General features: G+C 40.7%; 1 protein-coding gene and 1 long non-coding RNA gene across 16 annotated transcripts in view; both read left to right on the top strand.

The window, feature by feature from the left end:
• Nucleotides 1-27,433, top strand: part of KLHL29 (kelch like family member 29) — a 391,073-nt gene that overhangs the window by 146,107 nt on the left and 217,533 nt on the right. The gene's annotated exons all lie outside the window — the stretch shown is intronic.
• On the top strand, nt 7,904-16,313 carry LOC121068599. 2 transcript variants are annotated; one of them, XR_005818977.1, is made up of 3 exons: nt 7,904-10,517; nt 13,992-14,096; nt 14,407-16,313. It is a non-coding gene; the product is annotated as an uncharacterized LOC121068599 (long non-coding RNA). The 2 variants fall into 2 exon arrangements; XR_005818978.1 differs by lacking the exon at nt 13,992-14,096.

The following is a 27,433-nucleotide window of genomic DNA, read 5'->3' as shown; positions in this document are numbered from 1 at the left end:
AGAATCAGCTGAACAGCTCTGAAAATTCAAAATGGCATGTACTGAAAGAAAAAGACTTTTAAAGAGAAGGGAGGGAGGGAGGATCAACAGAGATGTAAGGGTGTAGTGTATAGCGAGCTTCCAACTAATGATGTGGAACGGTGTCAGGAAAAAAATATCAGGTGCTCGTACATACTTATGTTCACCCCGCCTGACTCCGTCTCTCTCCCTGACACACAGCCTAGGTTAGCACTTGTGGTTAGCTGTGTCCCCAGCCAGTGCCTATCTCTTGTAGAATCAAGCTAATGGATAACCATAAAAAATTAGGTCTGTATAAAGAGGAATTCACAAGTCAGGAGAGTAATGTGGTTGCTTGGTTTATTTAAAAAAATAGGAATGTGCCAAATTGTCTTGAGCTGTGGAGAGCTCACAGTCTACCATCTGTAGCGTTCTTGTTAGCATGTTTATGGGGTACCAGCTCACAGAGGACCAGTGGCATCTTAAGATGAATTTCTTGGTTCTGTTTTGTGGTTGGAAGCAGGATATTTGATAGCTTAGTTAGAACTTTCCTTGTCTGTGATAGTCTAAGGATACAGGTACAGCCAGTGATGCTTCTCCAGCCTGAGGACAGAGAGGCCTCTCTGCTTCAACCAGTTACCAATTTTGACTTTAGTGTATCTCTTGAGCTGGTTTGAAGAACTCAAAAAGCATGGAGGCCAACCTTTTGTTTTGTATTCCTGCTGTTTAATTATCCTTCCAGTTACAACTTGATTAATTTTTTAATAAATCATTTAGTCTGGCTTCAGACTTCTGATCCTCGATTCCTCTAGTTTCCTGCAGTGTACCAGTTTTAGTAGCCTCCAAAATGACTGTCTATCTTTTGCACCCCCTCCAATTCTTCATCTGCCTTTGAAAATCTGGATACTGAAACCATACGCAACATTTCAGCATCATACTCACTCTTCCCTCATACAGAGATAAAACTGTTCCCTTCCTCTGTTCCCATGCGTACAGAGCTAATAATAATTGTTCCAGGCTTTTTCACCAAGGTGCTAGATGCACACATAGCATTTTTCACTTGGGTCCTTACACTGCTTCCAGAGTAACAGCATTTGTGGGTATAGTCATGTGTTCTTCACGGATGGGCTGCTTTCCTTTTCCTACATGTATAACTTTGCCATTTGTTGCATGAAAACTCATCATTTCACGCAAAAGCGTTATTCTCCTTACTTTCCACCCCTTTAATATTTCTACTACCCACGAATTTATCAGTGTTTTGCAAATTTACTTCCAGATCTTGATTGCAAAGTTCAATGCCTTTTGGCTTAGTATCAGCAGTTATTGTCTCGTGTTGAAACATTTCCCATTGGCAGGTAAAATCTTAGAAAAAAAAATCAGTTTACCAGTTCTTAAGTCATTGAACACCACTGTTGTGAATTGCTAAGTCTTTAATACAAAACACTGTATAATGCTAAGTCAATAGTTACTAAAAATACATATACATGCCATTATCCTCCATTAGTTGTCATCAAGCAGAGTCATAATCTTGTCAAAAACTGAAGGGAAGTCATTTTGACAAGACCCCTGTCTACTGATACCTGTATTGGCAGGCATTGGTGGTATTCCTGTCCTTCACCTCCTGATGGACTGAATCCTAAAATGACAAATTCAAAAAGGAGGAAAAGCCTTCTTTTCTTTCTGACTGGACTGCGAAGCTGCCTGTGTTGGCGATGGAATTGCTCAGGGAATTTATAGATAAATAGCTTTAAGGACCACTAGACTATCTAATCTGGCTGAACCATTTGGTCTTTAAATTATCATGGAAATGTATGTAAGATTAAAGACTTCACCCCGAGTTATGAGATATGAATGGAAAAAGTGTTGGAAGGGAGAGAAAAAAATTGATCAAATTAACTGTTGGAGAGAGGTGAAACTGTCTTCAGAGGGAAGCTTAAGATATAAGTAATGCCAATGATGAGGGGGTTGGGCTTGGTCTCTGTTTTTATGCTTCTGGAAGAGCTTTTTATGTCTTTCTGTGGAGGGCTTTAGAAGGATTTTATTACTAATTATTAATGTGTAGGAGAACTTTAGAACTAATTATACTTTGTAGACCTTTGAAATTTATTCTCAAAGCGTACCTGTAACCTTCTTACCACAGATGCTTTGGTACAAATCACACTTAGTGGATCTGCCACGTTTAAGTACTTACGGATGGTTGGTCTGAGTTATTTAAACAAAAAGAAATATCTGTATTTTCCTAAGTCTTAATTTTTGCTGAGCATAATAAAGACGATACTTTGCACTGCTGTAACCTATTTCACTGGAGGCTGCCAGTAGACATGACAAAAAGTATTTAAACCTCAACAACGTACAAATAGTTCAATGCTGCATTTCCCATCAGGGAAACTGAGACACTAGGAAGTTTTGACCGTCATTTTTTCTGCTCATTCTGTGCCACCGTGGGCAAAGTTCCAGCTCTTTTAACTCAGCTTGGCTTTTCCTCCTTGGTGCTGTGCTGAAAGCCACGGACAGGCACCCAGGGTCAGCGCAGTTTGACGAGATGAGCCCTTCACTGCAGATCCTGCCTCAACTCCTGAATACCTTAAGTAATCAGTAGGAGAAACGCAGAAATTCCTGCCATTAAACCGCTGCCTTTGCATCAGTCCTTCATACCTTGAGCCCAGTCACATATGACGACAGAGTTCAGGTTTGGGTTTGTCCCTGTGTGGTGTTTTTTTGTATTTTTTTTTCCTGCAGTAAGGTTATTTGTGGGCAGAAGGAAACTATCAAAGAAATCCATATAAGACTGCAGCACTGCTTAAGATATTGGCAACAAAACACTCTACAATTCATTTAAGGATGCTGCACACCATTCCAGCTATGTTTTCCGTTCATCTCAGCATCTTCATTCTTTGTTGCTTTTCCGAATTACTTTGCGAGTTACTTGTACAATTTTCTCCATCAAAGCTCCTGTATCACAGCTTCAATTTAGAAGTGTTGTCATGGGCTGTAATTTGAAATTTTATTACCAAGAGATTTTTTGGTTATAGAACATTTACTTTTATCATCTCTATATTATTTTTAAATGCCTGAAAAGATTGATACATCAACAGAATCTGTGCAACACCAGGCGAGATCTAATTTTTTTTCAACCTTAATTTTAAAAACCCTTTGCTTGGAACATAAATTGATTCTTAAGCCTCCACACACTTAATGATTTGTTATTCTCAAGGTTAAACCTATGACAAATCTTATAAAAATGCCAGTCTTCAGTTTTGATAAGATTTTCTCCAGCCGAGCTCAGGGATAACTATATAGTCTTAAGTCTTTAAATAGGATAACTGAGATGTGATGCTGGCCGCCTGTACTTACAGCACTCCCATGCCATTTAACACACGTGTGGTGTTGCTGCCGTAGTTTTGATCCCACTGTGGTTAGCCGCTGTTCTGATGTGGGAGAGAAGACAGAGATGCTAAAGCATTTATTCACCTCTCTGGCAAGGCAGGCAAAGGATTGCAGGGGGAAAATCGCCCCCACTGCCTTTGTCTCTGTGCATCACTGCAACTAAATCGCATTAAAAAGATGCGTGAGGAGGGGAAAAAAATCTTATGGTAAAGGAAAAACAAGTCAGTACGGCTGAGGAATGCACAGTAAAGAGGAATGAAGTGAAACAGCCCAGAAGTAAAATGTTCTACGTTTCTTTCCCTTAAGGTCCAAAAAATTTAGCTCCCTCCATGGCAGTCTGTCACATGCAGACGGTTTGCTGTGCGTTGCAGAATTTATATTGTCTGTTTTCTTTCTCTCACTTCTGAGGTGATGATTTGCTAAGCTGGTGTATGGCTTCCACAAATATTTAAAATATTGATTAAGCAGAGGAAAAATAAACACGCATTGTTTTTCAAGTTACGCCTTATGTTGTACATGACTAATTACATACAACAATTTGCGCTGCAACGGTAACTGAAATTTATGTACTCTTTTTATTATAAAATATAAGAGGCTTGCATAAGGAGAGAGATTATAAATATTGGAATACAACAGTTGCTAGAAAACAGTCAAAACATGCAGTGATGAAGTATATAGGATTTGCTGTTCCAGCTTCCCTGTGCAAAGCTACTCTACCGGTCCCCTGAGGGCTTGTATTGATAGTTGGCATATTTTTGTCACCATTTCAGATAGTAGCCTGTCGATTCTTTGATCTGGACATGATGCAGCAGTCCAGACCAAGTGCAGTAATGGCAAAAGCCGTGTTACAGATCTGTCTGATTCTTTTGGCAAATTACTGTGATGCTAAGTGAGATTTCACTTCCTGGATGTCAAAAAGTGCAACTGATTTTTTTTTCCAGGAACGTATTTTTACCTGTGAATAAATTTTTAAAATAGAGTAATGTCCAGTTTTCGGGGTCTTTGAGATGCAAGCCCCTTCCCACCTATGCAGAGACTTCTACATGAAGCTCTAATTATGGCAGATTATTACATGAATATAGGAAACCAGAGGAGTGCCCCAGAGGAAATAACACCCGATGGTTTGTAAAGATAAGGACAGGTTTTCTCTGGCACCCAGATCACATTCTCCTGGTTCTCTAGGTTTGAAAGTTCAATAAGCTTTCTGTAATTTACCTTTTGGGATGACTGGAGTGCAGCTTCCAGACCGTGCCTCCTGTAAGAGGTCTGCAGGCAAGGAAAGACACCCAAAGTGTATGTTGTTGGCGATAGCAGTGCACCATTGCACCAGCCCAGCCAGGGTGAAAACAGCAGTGTGCGCCCAAAAATATTACTGTATTATCGTCCTGGTATCCCCTCAAAATTTTGAGAGGTCCTTTAGAGGGATGGACAGAGCTTGTGCCAGAAAGAAGAAATGCAGAGATTTGAACCTTCAGCCCCAGGAGACCTTTTTCTTTGCTGATTACAAATTGTCCAAAAATGTCTATAGATTGAACTCTGTGAAACTTCTGCTGAAATAATTGTATTTAGCTATTATGACAATGACACAACTGCTAAGAGGTAACTGTGCCACCGAGGGACAAGAGAGCAAGGTGAGAGCAGTGGTGGGTTCCAAAACTGATGTGTTGAAGGTCTGGGTGTAGAGGAACCAATTCTGACGTTTCAACAGCCTGGAGAGATGCTTTGGACAGTTTTCAGGCTCCTCTGTAGAAAGCTGTTCCTAATAATCTGTGGCCCTAGAGAGGGCTTAAATTGTGCTGATGGTCTGTCACATCTTCTTATCATCTTATTTTAATATTTCTTCTCATGTGGATTTTTACATATTTTTGATAGTGTAGAAATTAAGATGTACAAAATGTGGCTTTAGTTTGTCAACTTTTGTGGTTACTTTATTGGACTGAAATTGGTCTGAAAGCCCTGGCATGCTAATTAATCTGTAAAGTCATAAAAAGCTGCTTGGATTTTTTGACTTGCAATGTGTTTATCATCTGTTGAAAGAGCTAAGAGGTCTGGCCAGTTTCTAGTCCCAGTTCCATTTGAAGATGAAAGGCAGCATGTTTGAAACACTAATTGACATAGCCAAGTACTTACAAGGTCACAAACATGACAGCTTTGGATAAAGAAAAAGGAATATTTCTAGGCTTTGGCACTTTGATCAAAAAGTATCTTGACTTCTAAAAGGGATAAATATCAGTAATAACAGTAACCTAAACAAAATGTGTGTTGGCTAGGATTTAAGAGCTTGATTCTTTGAAATGATTTACAGTTCTTTTTATTTTCTTATTTTTTCTCATCATTACATCCTTAGCGTATGTATTAGTTGCAGATCATCCATTAAAAATTCAGCAGTATACGTATGTCTGTGCGTTTCATTAGAAAATTTGTTCCAGCCTCCTGTCAGGCAGAAAATCCTGCCTGTGAGCTTCCTTGCCTGTGATCTGATGTTGATTACTTGAAGTTTTATTGTCCAAGGAGCATTACTTCTGAAGGAGGGCAGGTTATCTGCATTGTAAATGCATAAAATCATAAGGTTGGTTGCTGTCATTTAGGAACGTACTGCTGTTGTCGCCGTCAAACATAGCTACAAAAAGAATTTTATGAGGAATCATTTGGCTGTTTCCTATTATTTTTGCTGTCAATGACTAACTTGGTCAGGAAGGCCCTACAAATTATTTTCAAGACAGTTGATCTAGGCAATTTCTGATTTTGGCATTGCATGAAGAGGGCAATGTCAGAGGAAGCTTTGAGGGAGGGGATGAGTGGATTAAGGTATACGGTGGTACAGGGAAGCCAAATGCGAACTGTTTGCAGAGGGCTGCAGGGGCGGTTGGGTGGGATGTCTCCATACCATAATTTTTGTTAACAGTAACATAAAAATAGTGGTCATTTTTTAAAACACAGTTTTACTGCCTATCAGAAGGAAAATAAACTACGAAAGAGATCATATTTTCATGCTGGCATTGGTTTCCTCAAATTGCTGGTTGATTTGGACTCTTCAGTTTAGAACTCACTTGCAAAACAAATGAACCAAATTAGCAGAAAGGAAGGAAGGAAGGAAGGAAGGAAGGAAGGAAGGAAGGAAGGAAAGAAAAATAAATAAAAGAAAAAGAAAATTGAGCCAAGCTTCACCTCTCCTTGTCATTTGGTCCTTGGGTTCTTGCTTGATACCACAGTTGTCTATGAAGCTGATGGACATTAAAATAAATTTGGCCCAGGGAGTGATAAACAGTACATTAACCTCTGCTCTCTGGCTCCTTTTGCTGCTCAACGTTACACCTGCAAACGCTGGACACAGGCTGGTGCTTTCTGGGCATACCAGGAAGCACTGATCAGCCAGAGCTGACACTCCAAATTGACATTAAAGCAGCACCACTGCCCTTTCTACAATCCTGAAAATCCTCTTGACAGAGTGCCCAGGCCTTTAAGAGGACCACGAGGATCTTGTGACTCGATGGCAAGAAGCATAGGCTGCCTGTGCTATTTCTCTTGAAGCAATGCCAGGAGTCACGTTGCATCAGCGATGCTGAGCTGCTCGCCATCCCATCCGAACAATGCACACAAGGTGCAGAAATCTTCTGCATAAATGGAAATGCAGTGACTCACTATCTTGTGAGTGGGCAAAACACTGGCTTATTGTCGATGCCTGCAGAGCTCTGTAGGGGAGACCACGGAAGGAATTCCTCACGCTTTTTTCCAACTCCAGTTTCTCCTTCTAGAAGCAGCTCTGACGGAGATAAGTATTCAACCATTACTTTGAAAAGCAGCATGTAGAAGAAGGATAAACTTACAAGTGCCCAAGTTATTTTGGGTGATTTTCTCTTGGAATTTGAAGCATTAGTAAATGCCTGTGTGCTGGTTAACTGCTGTAACACTTCTTGGATGAGATGGGCACTTTTCAGCAAACCAAATGCACATTTTATTTTGTTTTGGAGGAACTGACTGTCCTGGAATCCTCCCAGAAGTCAGTCTGCCTCTTCTGTTTCAGTTGCTCTGTGCTCCTGTCAAGCTGAAATATATGTGGTTGTTACCCACTACGATTTAGCATATCCAAACTGATTCACTTTGGAAAACAAAGCCTGTAGAAGTTCTGCTGAGAAATATATGTTGTCTGTAAGTGGTGTTTGTGTGTAAAGTGATATGCACCCACTGTATAAATAGTGAATAATAACTGGTAATAAATTCTTCATATTGTATCGTTATTTCTTACTGTTTATGATCCCAGGTCTTTTATGGTCATCCCGAAACAAAGCACTGAGAAGTATGTGAATAATATTTACTACTGCTAAGTTGTTACACAAACATGTCAAGAAAGAGAAGCCTTTTTGGCTGTATAATTTGAATGTTTAAGTCTATATACTGTTTATATGATAATATTATATATAATTAAAGTTATCCTTTCATCCCAAAGGAACTCAATGTGTTATACGAAGTCCATGCATTCAAAACCGCTGAAGTAATGCTTCAAGGTACATTTGTCAGCCAGCAAGTGGAATACTCCCAAAGAGCAATGCTGGGCATAATTTGACCACGTGTTCCCCTGCAAATCCGTATTCTTTTTAAGAAGTACCAGTCTTTGTAAGACGAGCTGTGGTACAAGACCCCGCAGTGCCCCCAGATGGATCTAGTTGTTCATCAGCAACAGCCTCCTGGTGACTCAGGAATTTTTTACCAGGTGTACGAGGCCAAGCAGGCACAGCTGGAGGCCTTCTGGCCTGAGGGCAGGAAAATCCTGCCTGAGCTCAAACAAGCAATGCAGGTGTATGGGTGCGGGGAGAATCACAGATGTTGAAGTCACTGAGGTTGCAAGGGGCCTCTGGAGACCTCTGGGTCCAACACCCTGTGGTTGGACCTTTTCTGGTCCAACCCACTGCTCAAGCAGGGCCACCAGGGTTGCTTGCCCAGAACTGTATCCAGATGGCTTTTGAAGATCTCCCATGAGGTAGTAGACTCCACAACGTCTCTAGGCAATCTATGCCAGTCGTCCATCACCCACACAGTAAAGAATTGCTTTCTTGGTGTCCAGACAGAGCCTCCTGTTCTGTCTTCTCCAAGCTGAAGAGTCCCAGCTCACTCAGCCTGCCCTTATATGAGAGGAGAGGCTACTCGAGTGGCATTTACAAACACTGCTTTGCTGTGCAGGTTTGGAATTAGGAAAACCTAAACTCAGCGAGAGTTAAAATTGCCAAGAGATGTGAAGAGCAGTGAGAAGGGTGCTTGTAAAGACACTGGCAGCAAAGGGGAAATGTGGGTTTGCTGCTCCGTGAGTAAAGAGACCTAGTCCCAGATGGACATCCAAGAAGCAGAGATAGTCAGTGCTGTCTTTGCCATGGTCTTCACTGGCAGGATCTGCTCCCAGGATCACCCAGGTCCCTTTGCTTGGTGACAGAGTCTGAGGAAGTGAAGAACCATGGTAGTGGACAGACATGAGGACAGGAATAAAGTAATGAACTTACAGACTGTTACAGAATGTTTAAGTCAACTGGACATACACAAGTCTATGGACCAGACAGGATGCATCGAGGAATACTGAGGGTGATATGAGCTGATGTGACTTTGAAGCCACTCACAGTCATCCTTGAAAAGCCATGGTGATAGGGGAAGTTTCTGATTACAAGAGAAGACAATGGTCATGGCCATCTTCAAAGAAGGCAAGAAGAGGGATCCAAGGAACTATGAGTTAGTCAGCCCAAACAGTCAGGGCAAATCATACCTGGCCTTCTGTAATAAGATGACTGGGTTTGCAGAAAAGAGGACCCCTGGTTCTCTTATTTAGTGTAACTTTAGCAAGATTTTGACAGTCACTCATAGCATTTTTTTAACTAAAGTGCAGGGATGCATACTGCATGGGTTCACTGTGAGATAGCTGGATAGCTAGCTGGACCACCAGGGTCAGAGAGAGAGTAGAGGGCAACTGTTCAGAGTCCCACTGGCACTGGGATGAGTAGTCAGTATAGGGACTGATAGCATTTAATATCTTTATTTATTATGTGGACATTGCAATGAATGCACAAATAACAAATTGAATGGAGCGATACATATGCTAGAGGGTAGAGCTACTGTTCAAAAGAACCGAAATGAAAAAATGGCCTGCTATTAACCTCATGAAGCTCAGCAGACAAACACAAAGCCTTGCCACCTGGGATGGAATAATCCCATGCAGCTGTGAAAGCCGAACAGCAAATGGGTAGAAAGCAGCTTTGCAGAAAAGGACCTGCAGATCCTAGTTGAGAGCATGTTTAAAATGAGTTAGCAGTGCAGTGGAGGCCAGCCAAATGATGGGATGTATTAGCAAGAGAACAGCCAACAGCTCAAGTGAAGTTCATTCCCTGTCTGTCACTTCCATGACTATATCTCAAGGAGCACATCCAGTTTGGGGCTTCCGAGTGTAAGACAGACACTGACCTACTGGAGCATGTGCAATGGAGAGCCACCAAAATGATTTGGGGACTGGAGCACAAGACATACGAGAAGCTGAGAGGTGGGTCTGCTGAGCATGGAGAAGAAAAGGCTTGGGGGAGAAGGGAGGGGTGACTCCTCCATATGCTTCTCTAATGGGATAGGGCAAAGACACATGAGCCAGGTTCTTCTCAGACGTGCATATGAAAGAAAAACCAGCAATGAGCAGAAATTGTACCAAGGGAAATGCAGATTGCACATAAGGAAAAAGAATTCTCAGTGCAGGGTCCAAAACTGGAGCAAGGGCCCAGAGCAGCTGCAGGATCTCCAGCATCGGACATTTACCGCATGCTCAGCTTGACATGACGAGGGGCATACTGATCTTGCATCAAAGTTGGCCTTGTTTTGAGCAGGGTTGGACCAGCTGTTCTGCAGACGTCTTTTCTAAGCAAAATCATTCTATGATGCAATCCTGACATCACCGTAGAACTGAACCCTCATTTAAATATACCTCACAAAGCAGAGGTGTTGTCAGTTTGCTTTAAAACAATACCCAGAATCCTCCACAGCTGATAAACACTAAAACTTTGGATTTATTTTGCGTCTTCTGAGCCTAACTCCTATGTCGGCATAGTCATCACAGTTTTGTTTCTGAACAGCTTGTTTCCTTTAGAATTTCTACCTCATGCTGGGATGGAGTGAGACTGAATAATTTATCTTCCTTTTCCTCCAAAGCAAAGCAATAGTTATACCCCACATATATTCACAACATTATTCTGCTTCTAAGCTTCTATTAATTATCTTTATCATCCCTGCTTTTAAAGGTCTAGCATTTATCTTTGCAAAGTTCGTCAAGTTGGATGATGGAGGAAAAATTGTGTATTTAATCCTGTTATTGCTCATGAAGTTTTAAATTCCATATGATAAATGTTTTTTTCCACTGCTTGCAATAATTCTTTTGGTAGTTTTCAGGTGACCTAAGTATCTGATGTGTAGAACTGATGGCTTTTAAGGTCATTGTGCACATGCGTAATTATCTCAGTTGTGCTGCTTCTTTAAGTATACACATGTATAGCATTTTTGAAGATACGGATTACAGATACTTTGTTTGCCACACACAAAGCTGTTGTTCACCTTGTTTTCTCAGCCTGGCTAGAAGTATGACTTGCTTTACAGTAATGTTTAGCTTGGGGATGGGGCAGGATAATGCTGTTTCATTGGTTTTCAGATGTCATCCAAGCTCTGGATTTTGCAGCCATTTCAAGAAAAAAATGGTCAAGTCTTTCAATAGATTTATCTTTATTTCCATCTTCACATCGTGGAGATAATTCCTCAGTTTTTGTGTAAATTGTAAATTGTTTCCATCATTGCTTACTTTGTAAAGTGGCAGGGCAACAAAAGCTCGGTGTCAGTACTCTGCAAATAGTGGAGCATCCTCAATGAAATGAACTGAGTGGGCTAAGGCTTTTAAAATAATCAGAAGTAAAAGACACTCGTAAATTCATCCAGACAGACCCAGGCTGACCACTTCATTCTCCCTGTTCCCTGTGGGCCTCATTGCTTTTAATGTTGTGCTGGGTGAGTGTCCCGTACAATAAGGCAGCAGAGCCCGTGATGGAGGTGGAGAGGGCTGGGTTTGTTCAGCCTGGAAAAGAGAAGTCAGAGGGGGTGTGATTGCCCTCTTCAGCTTCCTGATTGTTGGTTATGGAGAAGACACTACCAGAGTCTTCTCGGGGTTGTAGGACAACCATAAGACAAAGGCAATGCACCACAAATGACAGCAAAGGAAATTCTGGTTAGAAAGAAAGAAAAAATGGCTCATACTGAGAGCAGTCAAACAGTGGTACAGGGCCCACAGAGCTTGCTGAATACCCTGTAAATACACAGAACTCAGGTGGACAAGGCCCTGAGCAACCCAGTGTGGTGTTAGCCTGCTCTGAGCAGGAGCTGTACCCGGTGGCCTTCCAACAGAACCTGTTGTTTTCTGCTAGGGGAAGCCTGCAAGAAGCTGTGGAGGGAAATCTTTGAGAAAAGTTGGTCTAGACCTTAAATACTTTAAAAACTTTACTTCAGAGAACAGAAAGGTGGCACCTGCCACGCAGAGGGGGCCGTGGAAGTTACCTTGTCCCCCACGGTAAGTCTGCAAAGCCAACCTTGCTTACATCGCCTCATGACCCAGTGGCAAGGAGGCAGATTTGCTCTACAGCAAAGACCTTTGGGTCACTCTTTTGATCTGAAACAAAGGAGGTGGTTCAAAAACAAAGTGAGATAAGGCAACCACAGCAGTCACTGCACAGCTGTTCAGCCATGTGTCTTTCTGCATCCACCTCTTTCAACTAGGAGATTAAACAAAGACATTAAGCAATGCTGAGAAGTTTGTGGAGCAATCCAAGCTTTCATTCATTTATCTTTTTGTCTATCTACTTCAGTCTTGACGTCTTTGCCCTTTTTCCCCATTTAAATTCTTCTGACACTCCCCACAGCATGTTTGCCTTTACTGGAAGCGCCATAGCTTGCTAGCAACTACCACTGAATCATAGGTAAAAAATGAAGCACACTCAGTTCTTACCACAACTATTTTGACCTTTTGTTGTTTTAGAAAATGCGAGGCCTCTGTGAAAACAAGGGTGATTGGAAAGTAAAACTTGGGGGGGGGGGGGGAAAAAGAATAAAAATGCATACAGATTTTACATTTGGTCAGATACTCTTACTTCTTTTTATGTGTCTGTTTTCCAGCAAGCTCTGCTCACAATACGACTGCGTTTGGCAAGGTCTGTGCTAGTTGAATGAGCAATGCCAGGGCATGGGCCCAGGAGCTGGAACTTGACCATCTATACCATTAAATTGCTAGCACAGGCTCTGCCTTGCTTTTGGCCTGAGCCAGCCAGCCCTGTCATAAACAATTCTCAGGCATGGTTTTGGGATTAGCAAGGGCCAGGCGCTGTTCCCAATCAGCATTTTGGATATTGCCACCCTGTTTTGCAGGGTAAAAGTATATAATCTTGTGAGTGTGGTCAGGCCATATCATTTGGCCTTAGAGCCATATAACAGGTCCTGGCCCTGTTCAGTTTTCTAGTTACTGGGAAGGCTTTGTGTTGGAGGCAAGTGTGTCATTACTTGACTCTGCAGTCTCATACTTGACTGAGCTGTATCCGGACAATAAGGAGTACAGTCACATCTCCACTTCATCTATTATTTGAGACAGAGTACCTGTGCACTGAGATGGTGTGGTTTGTCCCTGTTGTAATTGTCATAGCAACTGGAATGGTTTGTGAACCCACTCTCCCATTATAAATAGAAATATATAGTCTAAGGGAGTTCAGAAGTATATTTTCTAGGGAGCTGTTGCAGCTATTTTTCAGAAATCTTTGTCATGGTTTTGCAAAGCAGCCACCTATCGCTGGTAAATTCAGTTCCTGTATCGAAATGAAGAATATGTTCTGCAGATGTTCCTGGTGCCAGGGAATTATTTTTTATGTTTTCTGTTGGATCTGGAAATAAGAGATTGTGTTAGATACTGGATGGATGTTGGCATACGGCTGGTATGAAAGATCACATTATCCATTAAGTGTTGAAGTAGAAACGCCTCTCGCTACCTGCACAATTGATTTTTCACTTACTGGACTGTCTATTCTCTTTCTGTCTCACCACAGCATTGAATAGAAAATAATACTGCTTTCTGCCAATGAAGGTCCAATAAACCTGTGATAGTTGCCAGGACTGGGGAAATTCCAAGAGTATGGTTATATCCTTTTGTCCTGCCCTGTTTTCATCTGCACGCCTCCATTTCCAGCTGCCTGAAGTACAATTATCTACACATCTTGATTTTTTGGAAATGGATTTCAAATACCTTTTATTAACAGAAATTGCCTGATTTCATGAGCAGAGAGCTGCAAACTGCCTTCATGATGCACCCATCTCGTGCTGCAAGAAACCAAGACTGAGGTTTTGCTTTTCCTTCAGCATTGTAGTTCATTAGATCAACTAAAATCCATGTTCCGCCAAGTGGCCCTCACAGAGCACATGCCCTCTCGCACATACAATGGCATTGAGGTAGCACGGGTAATGTGTGTGTCTCCATGTGGGGTGGCTTTGCCCTTGATTTTCATTCAGAGCTGGCAATCTAGGAGATTTTTCAGTGCCAGATACCTTATCCAAAGTATTTATTGCAGGGTATGTCTAATGGCCCATTTGTGATAGATCCTGGACAGAAATCCACGGGCGTGTGTTGTACTTGATAGACATCCCCTCAGAAGAGGCTACAGAAACAAAGTTTGGTGTGTCTCACTCACCTGTGGTGTTATTTCTTGAATAGCTCTGGTAACTCACTGTCCTCATCCTATCAACCATAAAATCTGCCAAATTTACCACAGATTTGTAGAAGAGCGGTTTAGGAGTCTGCTCGATGAACAGCTCAGGGGTTAATAGCGGGGTGTTTTGCCAGTTGGGTTCAGTCAAACGTAACGCTATTAACACGGGGTAGTTGTTCAGTGCTGTTGGAAATGAGCTTCTGTTTCTCAGCCCTTTTCCCTTTGTGTTTCTGCTTCATTGTGTTTAGTGCCCTGACTGTTCGCTTTTCCTTTGGAGGTGACTGTTCCTGGACAGAATAAAAGTACAGAGACGGAGCAGTGTGAAAATGTGCGTACCGCTGCTGAATCCCTTTTACGAGAGCTGGCTGCGTGGAGAAAGAAAGAAAGAAAGAAAGAAAGAAATGCAGTTGCAGGAAGCGAATCTAAATAAGCTCCTACTCCACCTTTTTCAATTTACTGGAGGAAATATCTTTTTTCATATCATTTGACTTTTTGATTGTTAGATCAAATTGAGCCAGTTGGAATGAGACTCAGTGATCAGAAGAGAAGTCCTGAAAACCTCTGTTTAGCTGCTCTCTGGTCTCTGTGCAATTGGTTTGCTTAAATTTGCTGTAATAACCTTTTAAGAGTCGTGTATCCATTCTTCACTGAGGACCCTGCTGTGCATTGTGATTATGTTATCTGTTGCCTCCCTGAATGTTTAACATGATCAAAGTGTTGTGGGGTATGTTTTTTCTCTAGGTCTTTTTTTTTCCCCCCTCTACAAGCTTTTACTTTCAAAATATAAGCATACATTGTTTGATACGTATTACTCTCCATGTGTCAATCCCCCTTTTCTTCTGTTTTTTTCCCCTTTTCTCTTTAAAGTTCCTGCTTAGTAAGTATTGAACAAGCATGCTGAGTAGCTCTGATAATTAGGTAATTTGAATTCGGGGATGGATGTTAGATGTTAAGGTGTGGGATGGAGGCTGGTTACGTTGGAAGGCAATGTATTCTGTCTCTGGGTAGGAGAGAGTGAAATGCCCTTTATATCAGCACTGCTCGCCAGCAAACCAAGGGTATGGTGTTGAACATAAATGCAATTGCATGGCCTTGTTCGCCCTCTTTCTCAGGGAAAGCAGCAGATGTTGACAGTGAATATAGTGAAGTGCAAACGGGTAAAATAATGAACTGAAGTAGCAACTTAATGGAATTATTAATGGGATTTGTGTTCAAATAGTGAACAAGGATTGATTTTTATTAACATAGGTTTTACACATATAAACTTATGCGAAAGATTATACCATACTTCTTCTCTGGTGGAGTGTTTATAGAGTACACTGTATGCGCAGGGTTCTCTGAACTTCTTTAAATATTGCCCTTTCTCCCACTTATCTCCCAGTGCTTCTCAGTGTGTAGCACTCCATATAAATCTGTATAATATACCCAGAGATTTAACTGAACAGTGAGGAAACCTTGAAATTAAAACTGAAGCAGTAGGTGTTCAGTGGGAGTTTGGTGTTTGCTTGTTCATTCTCACCAGAATAAAGGGTGGGAACATGATGGATAGCTCAAAATGCTAAAGTGCAGCTATCTGTGAGCTGGGAGGCCTCTGCTAGAAGTGGCTATATACCTACAAGGTGGTGGTGAAGACGTCATAATTATGAGCTGACATTTAAAGAAATGTCAGAAGCATTCAAACAAACCCCTGCTCGGCTTCCACCCATGTATCTTTTTGTGTCCCCGATCCTGCCATCTGTTATCCCAAGGACTTTGGTTTTGATTACCTTTTTGTTTGCTTTTCTGATAAATGTTTTGTTTATCCTCTATGCTTGGCGTATGCTTCCAGAGATTGTTTGCAAGCCCCTTACCCTCTTTGTATGTGGATTTCTCCTAAAGAACTATTTACCACCATGATGCTGGCAAAAACTAATCCTCTGATTAAAGATGGGCTGAGTATTTCTGCATGTGTCTGTATTTAGGAGCAGACTTTGCCAAATACCTATTCGGAGTGTGTGTACAAAAATGCATATGGTGTTGCTCAACATTGTTATCTGTCATCTGCTCGTGTTATTTTCTTCACGCATTGTTTTCTTGACATTTTTGAATGTGAGCTCTTCAGGGCTGGGAACGTGTCATTCCTGACATTTGGGAAGTTCTTCATTCCATGTAAGAGATTTTGTATTACTACATGTATTTTGAAAATCAAAGAGGAATGTCATATTGCCTTTCTGTCCTGGTACAGCAAGGCCTGTGTGAAGTTCACTGGTGACCATTAAAAAGACTTCTTCCAAAGCAGCTGCCATTCCGTACTGGCATTAATGATAACGTTAAAGCATGTTTTATGCTGCTAATCCTAGCTCAGTCCATAAAACTTGAGAACAGCCACAGTAGGTGTAGTATGCATTCATACGGCTCAGTATTCTGCCTCCAGTGGGAGATCTACAGTACAAGTATGGTACATGTGTACTTTCCGTTATGCACTCTCCACAGGCTCCAGCTTGGGGATTTCTTTAGCCACAGGTTGTACCTTTGTCTTCCAACCATCTAGCAATGAAGTATACGCTTACCTTCAAGCATGCAAGTAGCCCTGTTGACCTCAAGATGGCTATTTTCATGCCTACTGTTTAGTAGGTTTTAAATCATTTGGATGGATTGAGACTTTCCTCTTGGGGTGATATCCACGGTAGGTAACTGCTGGCGAGCAAAATGAAAGGAGCTGAAATGTGCTTGAGTCTTATCCGGTTATTTAGAGGTGTTGTGATTTGGAAGGGTGAGTTCTTCAGACTCACATCAGTACCCAGAGGCACACACAAGAGGGACAGGACTCATCTCATGTCCATCCATCTTGCATTACCTGCCCCGAATGGCCAAGTAAGTTCCAGCTGGGCAGAGGAGGGAAAGCCTGTGTTCCCATCCTCAGCAAGCACTGACTTGCAGCATGGAAGCCATAGTTAGACACTTAAATAAATACGGGCATTTTAACGACATGTAGATTATGGCTGGTGATCTGTAGAGTCAGATGGATGTAAGGCCAAGGTCAGATGCGTAGTGTTGTAGCAAGACTAATCTCCAATGACTGTTGGTATTTTTCTGTTTCAGAAAAAAATTGCTGACTGTGATTTTTTTTTTGGTAGAATCATGTTAGGCCTGGAGTAGATAATATTGGGTAAAATATATTGTACCCATAATTCATATTAATGGAAATTCAATAACGGCAACCTGTCATCCACAGAGATTAGAAATAAGTCCAAATGTTGTGCTATAAAAGCATTAAAAAGGCATTATGAATTAGAATCTATTGCACCATGTTTTCCTTGTTATAAATAATGGAGGGAAAAACTAGTCCTTGAAGTTTTTGGATTGTCCATTTTGAGAGAAGCCAGCAATTACTTTCTAGAGCTGACTGTGCACCATTGATCTGACTTATGGATTTCATAAATGCAATGGTCTGCTAATTTAATAAACTTACTCAATCTGTTTTTAAACAGAGTACAGAACTTTGAAAAATGATTTCCTTTCAAACTAAAATTAACTCTTATGGCTTTTAAACATTAAATTGTGATATTTGCTTCCAGTTTTTCATTAAAATACCTTCTGGTTCCACATTTTTCCTGGGATGGGCTAGATACTTGCAGCTCATGTTTTATTATATTAAATACTCATATTGCACTTATGCTAATTTGGCATCAAGCTATGAATTGGAGGTTTTAGACAAACCTTTACTTGGTTTTACATTGTCAGTAAATTTTACAGCTGCCTCCAAAGTTTACCACTGCCAAAAGCTTAGATGTAGTTGTTTGGTAGTCTAGGACTTGCCATATAATAGACGGAATATTGATACACTGGATGTGATGTCTTGTCAAAGTAGTTTGTATGTGAAGCTGCACATTTGGGGGGAAAAACTCACAGTGTTTTCAACAAATTTGCAGCAAGCTGAGAAAAGGGAAAATTCCCTTTCAAATTAATTTGTATTCTCAAGCATGAGGTTTGATTATTTCTGTCTTACTCTATTTTAGCTTTTGTAAACACAGTAGGTCATAAAACAGTACAGCTGCTCTTGAAATCTGGCAGCTTTTGCAAATCTATAACATACCTGTTGGATTTGAAACATAGGCGGTCAAACAGTGTGATGGCAAATTTTATCAACTGAATTTCTGAATTAGGTGATAAAAGGATCCGTAATCTCTGGGAAATCTTTCTTTCTGAATTCTTTCCCCAACCCTGTGGAAACATACCTATTCTTTTGGAGCATAGAGTGTAATTAGGGTCCAAAGTCTTCCATAAGACTTAATCAAGTTAATCAAGTTCTGAACTTTATTCAGTGTAGATCCATCTTTCTTTCCCTGCACCAATCTATGCAGAATGTATTGTATCATGAATTAGCATTGACAGGGTAACTGTAGGATATTTGGTCAGATGCCAAGTTTAATTCATTTGTTATCAAGACCAAGAAACGAATGTGACAGTGACAGTAATAATTATCTCCTTCTGCAAAGAAATGAAGTATAAGCTTACACTTTTTGGTTAAAAGGGAGATAAGGGAGAGTAAGGTAATTATACCTATCATACACTTCTGACCTGTGTTTTTATTGTTCTTGACAGGCTTAGGAAGTACGATGGTACATCCTGGCCAAAGAACACCTACATTCAAATAAAATAACTTTCAGCTGATACCATATTTATTCAGCATGCTGATAAATTGCTTTTTCAGAAATCAGTTCTGTCGCATTTTTTAATAAAGTTAATGGGCTGGGACAGACAATGGTGGGTTGCTGTCTGCTTAGCGTATTCTGGATGCAAAATAAAATTCCCTCAGTCATATTTAATACTCTAAGTTTGGGGTTTCAGAGGAATGAAATGAAAAATCAATGACATTTGCAACACAGTAAAATATTGGAACAGCAGGATTCAGGGAAACAGCAGGATTCAGGGAAACTAGCTGGGGATTGGCCTTGAGGACTCCTGGGATACTCTTAGCTTGAGGACTCTCACTATATTTTCCCCCTTCTAACCCTTACAGATACAGGACTGATATTATTTACTTTTCTTTGTTTTGTCTCTTGAATTCCTTGAACAGCTCCTATGAACTGTGTGAACATGGACACCTCTGAAATTCCTGCCTAGGTAGAGGTCCAGTTCTTGCTGATATTCAGACAATTTGGGGGAGTTTACAGGAAAGTCCTTTGAAAGAGCCTAACTCTAGAGAGGAATGAGTTGACACAAGCATGAGTGTTTTGAAAAATTGACTTGGGGAAGAAGCGCGCTTCAGCTTGACATAGCGTGGGACCATGGTCACGTAGTTTTAGATATTAAACTGTTTGAATATTTAGGTACTGTTAGAGCTTCTGGAGACTAACTTTGGAAAAGGCTTTTCTGAGACTAACTGGAGATGCTTCAAGAAAAGTGTCTTTAAAAGTGAAAGTTTGCTGCAAGTCTTTGATTTGTCCTTATATGTAGGGAAATATAATGATGTCAGGCCAGTGGCAAAGAGGCAGTGCTCCGTGCTGTTCGCTGCTACTGAAGTTGAGCTTGTCAGTCCTTGACCAAACTGAGAAGTTGACGGTGTCATCAAGAACAGGCCCTGAAGGCCTGGCTGAGAGGCTGCATCAGTCAGCTGAAAGACTGAGCTCATGGACTGTGTCTCATGGTAGGAATGAAAGAACACACTTAGACAAGTATTTCCCTTGAAAAACGATCGTCCTGAAGACAGCAATCTTTCTGCTGCTCGTTGGGCCATTCTGCACATCTGCGTCCCCTCTCCCGATCCTGACAAAATGTTCCTTCTCTCTGCCCAGCTTTCTCCTGACTCATCAGGTCTTTCAACTCCATTTGCTCTCTTCCTAATGAAAAAAGAAAAAGGTGTTTCTTTTTAATGAAATTTCATCTATGAAAACAAAAAATCTCAAATTGTCTCACCGATTTTTATTTTTTAATATTTATGCACTAAAAACAAAATGGATTAGACATAAATGAGCCAGCTCATCTTTTGTTTCTTTCCTGCTCGTGGCTTTATATTTTGTGCCTACTCTACAGATTTGTCACGTATAGTATACTTTTTCTGATTCTTTTCAATTTCCATGCCTTTCCATTTATTTTTACTTCCAACAGTGATGGGTACCTGGAGGCTCTCTGTTGCACTCCTGGGCACAGGCTACATCTAGCAGATGAGGCATAAGAAAAAGTTTAGGGAAACCTGGAGCCTAATACCATTTCACTTGACAGGTTCTGATGAATCACTGAAGCTTGGATTCACCTTATATGTCTTTAGCCATCCAAATGTTAGGGATCTATTTAAAGCCAGCTTGTAGCCTCTATTTTCATTCAACAGAGAGGAATAGCACTCTCTGAAAGGTGATTTTTCTCATCCTAAAATAGGTGGGTCGAAGCACTCCTTTGGCATGCTTTTCTGCTCCCATTGGCTGCAGAGGGACTATGTAGATCGCTTTCAGATATCTGATATTGAAAGAAATCCAGTCCTCACATTCTGTATCATTTTCTCCATCAGTGTCAGCAAACCTGTGTAAATGCTTAAAGATTTAAATGTAAAAAAATACACGTTCTGCAAATTGCTATTGATATTGTCAGTATTATTATTATTACCTACCTGCTGAGAGAAAAAGTCACATCTTGCTTATACTGAATCGTTCGAGTGGCAGAAACTTTGCCCAGTGTTTTACTGCATACATCTATTTCCCCTTTTTATTTTGCTTTTCATTTTGCTGTTCTTCATTAATGCAAATTTTTCTCATTTGTGACACTGGTAGGAAGCGCTTGGCCCATTACACATAGCTTAGTCATAAACAAGGTATTTGCTGTTTCTTGTGAACAGAAAAGTCAGAAAATTTTGTTCTGGATTGTCAGTGACGTTATCACACTGGAGTCTGCTGTTACTGAAAATTATTTTAACTGCAGAGGCAGCACTCAACCTCAAGATTTTGAGGAAAATCCACACAAATAAAGCAGTTTACCATCTCTGATCAAATTGCTCATTTTCAGTTATGTGGGAAGAATGTAAAGGAATATGATGGAGTATTTGTAGAGGCCACGGGGAGCTGGAAGATAAATACAGAGAGGAGTGAAGTTTTGAGGCAAATATGCTGAGGAGATGAGGCACTGTTTTCAAGCCAAGAAAGGACAAAAACACGGAAGACCCTTGAGTTGGCTTTGCAGCACCAAAGGGAAGAAGGAATTCTGCTATGACAAGCCACAGTTAGTGCTTCTTTCTGGAGTATCTGTATCCTAATGGCCAACCACGATAAGTAACACTTGTGGGAGGTATTGTTTGTATTGTAGATGTCCAATCTCTGTGATTAAAAAAGCAAGTAAATATTTTCCATCTTGGTTACCTAGTAGTCTAGGACCGTGAGTGATGCAGTAGCGGAGTGGTGAAGGAACTACCAGGAGATTTGGGAGGTTTGGGTTTAGCTCTTGGCTGTGTTCTTGAGCAAGTCTTTCAGGTGTTTGAGTACCTGTCACCTGATCTCAGTAGCATTTAGGTGTGGACAGCTGTGGATTTGCATGTTAGTCTTTTGTTTCAGTACCTGTAAAAGAGGAGAAAGCACCCAGTTTGAGGGCAAACACATTAAAGATTATGAGGCACTCCAAGGCTACATCCATACTCGTATCCTGAACAGCCAGGGCATGGCTCCAAGTACTGGCTTCTCATCCTTCATAATTTCAAAATTCACTTGGAATAGTTTTGAGTCTGGCCAGCTCTCCTGGATTATGCCCAGACACGGCTCAAGATTCAGCTTGGGTAAGGGATCATTCCACCTACAGACATTGCTGTGGTGTGGTCAGGGAGGGTGTGACTGCAGTCTTGCACAATCCACTGTCAAATGAGTTCAGAAACAGTCCCTGAACTCTTTCATTTATTAGTGTAGACACAGACTCAGAAACTATGATACTGAGGGGTTAAACCATGTAAGTACTAAGAGAAAAAGAAAGGAGTAACAAGAAAAGCGGTTAAAAAATCTCCATAGCTGTGTAAAAGAAAATTATCTAAATATTTTTTTTACATTTTCAGGCATGACTTTTATTAATACAATTTTATGGGTAGTGGTTAACATGGTTGAGACTTTGGGGGATGTATTGCCTCTTCTACATACTTGGATAAGGAATGTAATTTGTTTATCCAAGCGTACACAGTATTTTTCTCATAAATTCAATTGCAAGTTCTTTTTTTTTTTTTCCAACCTTTATGAAAGGTGAAAACAAAACCAACAAATTACACGTTTGGAAAGTGTTCTGTGCAGTTGAACTGGAATGAGTTGAACAACTGACTTGAACCTGTCTCAGTTCTACGAACTGTTCCCTGAATGGTGAAATCTAGGAAACCTTTTTTGCCTGAGACTTTAGACTCAACTCTGTTTTATTGGCTCAGTGAAGCCAAATAACCATAGTAAGTCATTTTAAAATTCCTAGAGCGATGCAAGAACAAACTGTACTAGGCAGCATGAAGGTAAAATGATTTAAATTCTACCAAATGTTGTCAAATGATACTGTTTCACCGCTTCTAGTAAAATTCACAGCTGAAATAAATAATGATGATCTGGAAAACTTGCAATAGTCTAGAAAAAACATAGAAACCAAAATACTGTGACAGACCTACAGGATGATTCTGATTGTAAAATCATGATTCTAGGCTGAACATAACCACTTCAGCTGTCTGCCACTTTGCCTCAGATTCATTTATGGTAAGGACTGCAGGATGAGGATATGTAGCTTCACCTTGGTTGCCCAGGCTTTTGGTTTGGTTTAGTAGGAGAATCCCTCATTTCTGCATAAAGCTGATCTGCTCAACAGCTGCAGTTTAAGCTTGGATGCAACCTTTTGTTCTGCTGTCCCACAGGATGAACTTCTGAGGCTAGGAACAAATTAAACAACCAAGACTTTCCTCTTAAAGCCCTCAGGAAAGGGCATCAGAATATCCTATATAGTCACCTTAGCATTAGCCCTTAGTATAACAGTGTAATTAAGAGCCAGAGAAGACCTTAGTTGTGTAAAAGGAGAAATACCAAGTACAAGTAGAGAAAGTATTTTGATAAAAGTCTATTTTATTAGTAAGACTGATGCCAAAATGCTCTATCTAGTTGTAATGCCCATGATTCAAGAAGATTGAGAAATAGCAAAGAAAGTCTGAAGTACAACTATAAAAATTATCCAGGCCTGGAGAATAAACCACAGAATGTGTTTCAGTCTATTCCATTTGCTAAAGGCAGGCTAGAAGATGATTGCTTAGCTGTTGACACATTGAAAAATAGCTGAAGTGGAGAACATGTAAATCTTGCAAGCAATACAATATGGAGTGACTGGAAGGTAAAGTTAGATGATATCAGGAAATCTGTAGAGGAAGTCATCCCAAATGATCCTGCGAGTTCTTTTCAGTTTAGAACACTTGATAAAAGCCGTATTTTTAAATGACTTGGGGGCTATAATCTTCCACTTAGGTACTGTGGTGTCTTCTGATATCCTCTTGAAAGGTGTTGACTTGAGTAGGTCTTCAGTCTCAAGATTTATTTTGCAATTACTATAAACATGTAGCTGATTCATTTGAAGTACATTCTTTTAGTTGCAGAAACTGGGGGAAAACAAGTTATTTTTTTCCATGAGGACTCTTGATTTTAAACCTCTTACTATTACTCCTAGTGATTTCAGTGCGTGCATTAGAGCGCCGTTCTTCTAGTGCAAAATTATTGGATGATGTACTACGTGAAAGTCTTTGTGGGGAAAAAAAATAAACTCCTGGAGTTTCAGTACTGTTTGGGATCTAAAATTATGGTTAGAGAAAAATGCTTGCTGTGCTAAACGTACTTACACCTTTACCACAGTTTCTAGCAGGTCTACTGCAAATTCAGCTCATCAGCTGGATTGTGTTGCTACAAGTCCACATACGTTTTCCTTCTTTTGTTCCACATTTTAGTTTTATATTACTGCTTTCTGCCTGGGTCTTTTCCTGCTTTTGTAGCTCTTAAATATTTCGTTTACTGACATCACTTACTTTATCTAAATAGCAATGACAAGGTAACTAAGATCACACTCTTGTTTTAATATAACATCACAATTATAATCAGATTAAACAGATTGAATATTTTAGGATAATGAGGCACCAGGGAGACCATTCCTTGTGTCCAGCACTATGTAAACCCATGTAGGTCTCTCTGTAAGGCTTGGGCACAGAAGGAGAGGGATGTGAGAACAAAGTATGCATGACAGATGCTACTCTAAGTCATGTCACTTAAGGCTGCAGTGAAAGGTTTTTGGTGATGTTGCTGAGGTGCTGCTGAACAGGGCATAGGAATCCATAAAAGTCGTGTAGTTTGGGGCTCACAATGCTTGATTCAGCTTTTGGGTTTTGCCTCATTGCCTCTCTATGTTTGGTCGGACATTCTCAAACCCAAGCTTTGGAGAGCCTTCTGGGTCGGTGTGCCATCATAGTGTTAAAAATAAACACTTGAAAGTCACGACAAATCTCATTTAGTCTCATAACAATGAAATATTTATATAGTTTTAAAACACTCAAGCATCTGCCTTGTTGTGGTACATGTTGCTTATCTATTTTATCATATTTTTCATTCAGTCAGAATTAGTGACTTCTAGCATTGTCAACCCCAGATGTTGAGATGTCATGATGTTGTCCCCCAAATTATAAGATTTTCACAATATAATAAATTTGGGGTTGCCTTGGTTTCCTTTATGGCTTCTGAGGTTTTGGACTATGGTCAGGTTGCATTTCACTTTAGTCCCTGTAACCACCAGGGTTGGAAATTTTTTTTTTCTTTTTTTCAAGGAAAAAATCTGGTCTCTGTGAATCATTTGGAGCCATGTTATTTTGAGTCAGACATAAAACGGGGTGCTCCCACAGGCCGACAGAGGGAAGCAGAATTCAAGCACCTAAATCCGGAGTTTTAAACCTAAAAATCCCTGCTGCCTAACTCTGGGGTACCTACGTGCTCCATGGGTGCCTTACTTACTCTTTGACAATTCAGAATACTCCCACCATCTTTAGCTGTGTATCTGCATGTGCCAGAACCATCCCTGGCTTACAGCTAAGCCTATCTGAGACATGGAAATCAAGCATTTCTCTACCAAAATCTAATGAGGAGCATTTCTCAAAGTATGCCTAATAAAATAAAATAAAATAAAGTAAAATAATAAAGAGGATGCAAGGAAACATGAATAAGAGGCTTAAGAGCAGCAGCAACTTTCTTAAAAAAAGTGTAACAGGAAATCTTAAAACTGTCAAAAACTGTGGGGAAAGAAGATTTTTGGATAGAGCATTCCAAGTGGCAGGTTCATCATCTCTGCTCAGGGGTCAGGTGCACACTCTCTGGAGAAGCATCTTCCTTCAAGGCTTGGCAGGGGATGCTCTGCTCATGTTTAAGAGAGAAATAGCCAAGGTCCAGAGAGGAAGGAATGGATACGTCCAGTATTTGACAAAAGGAATACAAGCCCAGCAGGTGCAACCCTGCTGCTAGAAGAACAACAACAGTAACAACAACAAAGGAATAATGATTTTTCATTAAAGCAAGAGAAGGAAGAACTATAGCCTCCAGACACGTGATCCCAGGGTAAAGCCTCATTGCTGCAGGGCAATATTCAGGTTCAGATCCTATGGACAGTGAAATGAAAGTGAGAGGCTGAGTTTTTTCTCAGTCACTTGACCTAATGCACCTAATTTCATAATGTTATGGTTAAGAAAGGATCTTGCTGTAATTATTCATTTAATTTTACCGGGTTGGTTTCCTTGGTAAACACGATTCTGACTTTGCAAATAATCGAATAACCCTCTCTGTCTTTCAAGAGTACGCTTGTGATGCTTTCACTCTCTAGTCGGTCTGATATTAAAAGTCAGTCTGTCTGAAGCTTGCAAATCCAGGATGCATATGTCCTTTGGAGGTGAAAAATCCAATTACAGCGGCAAGCGTCGGGGAACCTGTAAGCCTAGGAGGTGGGTTTATCTTGATCTGAATAACAAGGGTTTGTAAGAGAGCTGGCATCATGACGTGCTGGGCTCTGGAGAGAAGCATTTCTCTCCAGATATAAGCCAGGCTGCTCTTGCAAGAGGCAGAGAAGTTCTTAGTGCACCAGGGAGGCCCCAGATTATCATGTCTGAAGCACTACGAAAAAATCCTTTAATTTTATGGAATAACCACAGTATCAGATGACTTGCCAGAGAAATAGAAGACCTACTTCAACTGCCTCCTCAGTCTGAGGAGATTCAGACTTAAATTTCCTAACTTTCCTGGGCTATTTTATAACACTTCAGCATTTCTGAACAGTATTACATATTCTAAGAGCAGGGATACAAACCTGCCCTTCCCTTCCCACCATGGGCTGTAGACCCAGACAACCCTGAGAGAAGTGCAGGAGGATTTGAGAATCTCTCCTTCCCTCAGCTTCCATGTTGTATATCTGATAGGTAATGAGCTTCTTGCCTGTAAATAAAGGGTTTTCTGCTGAATTTTCAAGCTTTCATGAGATGTATGGTACATATGTATGGTGCCTGGTACGTCAAATCCAAATGCCTCCACACAGAGTTCTGGGTTCTTCTTGGACCAGGAAAGCATGGGGGAGAGAAAAATAGTCCAACAATCCAGATCCTCTCATATAAGATGAAGCCATGGAAATAGTCTTGTCCAGTTCCCAGTCTTGCACATTTTCAGCAATGAAATTTTAAAGCTCTGGTTTTAAGTGTCAAAGCCTGCAGCAGTATCAGTAGTGCCTAAAGGGAACTGCAAACAAGAATCATTGAGTATTTTTTAAGGGAGGCCTGTGGTTCCCAGCACAACCCTGCTGTGCCACCGTGGGGTAGGGTGCTGGGTGTTCAGGCAGGCCACTAGTGCCTGGATGCAGAAAGGGAGAACAGACAAGGATTAACGCCGCTACTGTGAAACCACAGGTTAAGATTATTTGTGGTTTTAAATTTCTGCTTGTTTGGGGTGGAGAGCTGTGAGCTTTGACTTTTTGACCCATATTTTCCTTCGGATTTGTGTAGTTCTTTGTTGGATTTTTTTTGGGGGGTGGGCTTGAAGAGTTGTTTTGAGGATATTTTTAATTGGATGATAAGTTAAGAAGATACATTTCTTGATCCATATTTCTAGGCACAGGACATAACTCTGTAAATCTATTTTTAAAAGCGACGAAAATGTCTGTCTATAAGTTATCTCACAAGTCTAGCTGAATTAATCAGCCCTCTATCCTTCTGCTGCCACCACTTCCAGAACAGGAATTCATTAATTGCAATGTAATTGTAAGAAATTAATTGGGCTCTAATTTCTCATTGACTATTTGTGTTTTAAAGAACAGTGTAAAAGTGAAGT

Source organism: Cygnus olor, chromosome 3, assembly GCF_009769625.2.
Source record: "Cygnus olor isolate bCygOlo1 chromosome 3, bCygOlo1.pri.v2, whole genome shotgun sequence".
NCBI lineage: Eukaryota > Metazoa > Chordata > Aves > Anseriformes > Anatidae > Cygnus > Cygnus olor.
The sequence above is the reverse complement of the archived record's forward strand: the minus strand, read 5'-3'. Positions and strand labels throughout refer to the sequence as shown.